Source organism: Gavialis gangeticus, unplaced genomic scaffold, assembly GCF_001723915.1.
Source record: "Gavialis gangeticus isolate Ggan-Ray unplaced genomic scaffold, GavGan_comp1, whole genome shotgun sequence".
NCBI classification, from domain to species: domain Eukaryota; kingdom Metazoa; phylum Chordata; order Crocodylia; family Gavialidae; genus Gavialis; species Gavialis gangeticus.
The window spans coordinates 132,403,087-132,407,311 of record NW_017729022.1 but is presented as its reverse complement, the minus strand read 5'-3'; the positions used below and the strand labels follow the sequence as shown (position 1 = coordinate 132,407,311).

Genomic DNA, 4,225 nt, shown 5'->3' with positions numbered 1-4,225 from the left:
GGGCTTGAGACAGCAACTCAAGTACCACACACACCCTTGACTCCCATCATAAAGGTGGTGGTGGCAACAGCCTGGTCACCTGCTGACAAATCAACCCTTGGGGATCCATGGATTGATGGATAGCTCCAGGGATGTGAATCTGAGTGAGGTACTGAGATGATTACTTAGCCTCATACTCCTACAGCTATTTTGGTCCCATGTGCACTGCCCTGCCAATAGTACCTAGCTCTGTGTATCCATCAGTCTCAAGTGGAGTCAGTCCCTGTGTCCCCACGTAATAAGTGGGAAACTGAGGTGATTTGGTGAAATAGGTGGGAAACTGAGGTGAGGAGGTGATTTGCCAAAGATCACACAGCACAGTACAGGTGATCCATATCTTCACCGTCCTAGGACCAGTATGCTACCCTTACTAGGTCACGCTGCCTGCCAATAGAGGATCCACAACACCCACCAGCTATGGTTGTTCTCAAGATCTTCCTTCAACAAGATGGCTTCAGTTTAAAAATTGAAATTTTGGGTGCTTTGGTGGGGCTGTTCCTTAAAGGCAAAACGTAGCAAAAAGTGCTGTTCCTTAAAGGCAACATCCAAATAAAATGTGGGCTGGTGTTGCTGCTGCCATCTCATGACTCCGCAATGATGTGAGCATAACCCTGAGCCTGACAGACTTTTCTCAGTAACTAAATGGGCTTCTTATAGAATATTGAGGCAGAATCAGCTACAAGACTGCCTATAGTCACCTGACTCATCATCAGTCCAAACCTTAGTCATAGTACTGAGTATTCCTTCCTTGGAACCATTTGGTTCTTCTTGACATAATGCAATATCTGCTCATTGTTGTAATGTGTCTCAGACAAGTATAAAGAAGCCATATGCTTCAATGGATTAAATAAAAAACCAGAAGATCTGAGGTATCCCAGAACATCATACACAAATGGGAATGTGGCAGTAAAACTAGAACACACAGGTTGTGTCTACATGACATGCTTCACTATACAATAGAGCTAATTACTGTGCAGTAAACATCTGCATCTGCATGTGCAGATGCTTACTGTGCAGTAATTGGCTGTAATTGCGAGTAAATTTGCTACCTGCAAATGCAAGTAGCAAATTTACTCATGATTAGTAACTGCGCAGTAGCACATGCTTAGACGCCTGACTGAAAGCAAATGTGCTCCTCGTCAGCAGGGGGCAGGAAATTGCTCCCTGCCCTTAGGAGCTGCTTGCTGCTGGATCGGGCTCCACCACTGGAGTCCAGGCGGAGACAATATCCCCCTGCCCCGGCAGCAGGGAGCTCCCAGCCCCTGCTCCACAGTCACGAGGTGGGGGCTGGGAAATCTTTACCTTCCAGCACCAGCTCTGCAGTCAGGGGGCCAGGATTGAGAGATGCTTATCTCCCAGCCTGAGTCTTGTGGTTGTGGGGCCATAGTTGGGAGATTCTTATCTCCCAGCCTGGGTCCTGCAACCATGGGGCTTGGGCTGGGAGATAAGGATCAGGTTCCACAGCCCAGGTTCCACAACTGCAGGGATCAACTGGGACATAAGGATCCCCCAGCCCCAGCCTCACTATCCCAGAGCAGGGATGGGGAGCTCTGTGCTACCAGGGCAGGGGGACATTGTCCCTGCCCAGGCTCTGGTACAGAGCCTGCCCTGGAAGCAGGCAGCTCCTTGGGGCAGGGAGCAATGTCCTGCCCCTGCCAGGAGACAATTGTCTCTTGTCCCCTGGACTAGCACCCAGGGGGAGCCTAAAGCTCCCTATGACTGCTGCAGGGGCTGGTTGCAAGGCCACAGGAAGCAGGAGCAGTTTGCACGTGTAGATACATGCCTGGGAGAGTTTACTCAAGTGTAAATTGCTCCCAGATTATTTGCACATGTAGATATGCCCAAAGTCACGTCCTTCTAGGAGGGGGATGTTGGACACTGGAAGAGAAAAGCAGAAAATTGTACTGCAGGCTCAAGCTCTGCCACTGTCTAGGAGAATCACCAATGAGTGCAGGGACACTGTGAAATCTCCACCTTCTCTTAACATTCTTCCTTGCCCAGAATCACAGAGCCCACTGGATCAGGGAAAGCTGCCCCTAGGATATAAAGAAATGAAGTGACTTATTCCAGGCTACAGCAGAAAACTAAGGCAGTGCCATCCCTAGAAACCAGCCCTCCCCTCTCCTGGCCCTGCACTTTAATTACAAGACTCTCCTTCTTTCTTCACAGTACCCTGCAAATAAGTAGCCCACCACAAAGTCAATTTAAGCATGGTTTGACCATTCAGCTATGAAGTTTTCTAGCTTTAGTTGGTTCCAGCATCTGACTTACTCACATTTTGTTATTTAATGCTCACTGTCAACTGTGCCAGCTCTTGCTTTTAAGGAAAAATGTTGACATCTGTTGTCAGCTAATAAAAAAAAGAAAAAGGTGGGGAAAAAGAGCGATTAGAGAAAAGTTAGAGAACAAGGTATTTTTAAAATGAACTTTTGTGTTGTGGGAAAACATGTGCCCCACGCAAAACCACCTACACACAACAATGAAACAGACACATTTATAGAGAACATATACTGCCTGGTGGCCCCTGATTTTAGAAACCATATGCCTACGCATAACATAACCCTGAAATGTAGCGGGGCGGAGGGGAGGGGGCAGATCCTCAATTGGTGTAAACTAACTTGGCCCTGTTCAAGTGAATGGAGCTACTTCATTTCTGCCAACTGAGGATCTGGTCCAGACAGACAATTTGTTGCCACATACAGGCAGAAAGCTGCTTTGCGGATCCAGTACCAGGCAGGCCCTTGGTGTGAATCAGTTCCACCCACTAGAAACAGTGTGGGAGGTAAAAGAAAATAGTTCCATCAGCCACGGCTATATAGGCCAGTTAGGCCATCATGACAAGACCAAACTAATCATCTTAAAGGATCTTTGGAGGAGGAGAATGGGACTAGATAGGTATGGAGCATGTTTGGCAAGGAGAGGGAGAGACCTTTGCATTTGGAGTTCATCTAAGTGAACCATAAACTTTCCTAATGGGAATATGCACACATTTGCCAGTGGGCAGGCACTAAGCCAGCCTACAAACTCATGAGGCTTCCTCTAAATATAGAGTGCAGAAAGCACTCAGGTGGTTCCAGGCACAGTCACTGAGAACTGCTGCCTGCTGGATCATGAGTCAACATCTCACACCTCCTTGTTGACACAAGCTGTTGATGGCAGTAAACCCACAAAGAATGTCAGATGTCCAGTCCAAAGTGTGGTGAAGTCAACATCTTTTCATTGGCATCAGTAGGCTTTGGACCAGGGCCTAAATGGGTACAGATATACAGTGGAAGAGAGATGGACAACACAATACAGTGTCCCAATGGTTCCATTATGCAAATAAACAGGATCGGGGAGAGTGGGCAGATGAGCAGGGGTGTGCGTTTGCAGTGGCACAAATACTAGCGGCACAAATTTTTGCCACTACTTTGTGCCTCTGTGCACACCCCTGCACCTGTGCTTTGTTGCAGGACACATTGTCCCACTTTAAGCAAACTTCCCTTACCCAGCACGCTCCCAGCGTGCTGGAGTAGCTGGGGCACAAATGGAGCAGTAGAGACACTCTGGCCAGCAGCCAGAGCATCTGCCTGGAAGACCAAGTCTCTGTTTGTTCTGGCGCACGCTATTTTCGCTTGCACCTTTTTTCTGGTGCTTTTTTTTGCTACTGGGAAATCCTGGTAGCAAAGGCAGGGAGCAGTAGCACATAGTTGTGCCATTGCTAGTTGTCCCTGGGGAGCAGCTGTGCATACATGCTCTGACACATGGCAGGTTGCCCTGGGTGGGGTAGGGGAGGCTGAGGCCAGCGCCTGAGCTGGCCACAGCAGCCATACCTAGGGTTCTGGGGGCCTCTAGGGACTCCAAAGATGGCAATCTGGCATGTGGAGCCTGGCTAACAGCTGGAGCGTGGCTTCAGCTGGCCAGGCTTCCATTTTGGGCAGTGCACACTGCTGCCATGTGGGCAGCCCTGCTTTTTTCAGCCATGGGTTTTTTTGACACAGGGACCTCCTGGTGTCAAAAAAAACTGCCGCATTGCAAATAAGTGGTGCTGCAAATGCCTGCATGTGGTGCAGGGTTTGCAGCAGGGTCTGCAGTGCCATGTACTGCATGTGCACACTCACCTGGATGCACCCACAGACTGTAGTCCATAATCTTTCAGAGGGGGCTGCAGGAAGACGAGGAGACACCACCCTAGCAAGACAGGTGA

The 4,225-nt window shown here is 49.0% G+C and overlaps 1 long non-coding RNA gene across 1 annotated transcript in view; it reads left to right on the top strand.

The window, feature by feature from the left end:
• Positions 1 to 1,308: 1,308 nt before the first annotated feature.
• Positions 1,309 to 4,225, top strand: part of LOC109296699 — a 21,362-nt gene continuing 18,445 nt past the window's right edge. The window contains exon 1 of the long non-coding RNA XR_002097025.1: positions 1,309 to 1,319. This is a non-coding gene — a long non-coding RNA (uncharacterized LOC109296699). The remainder of the gene's footprint in view (positions 1,320 to 4,225) is intronic.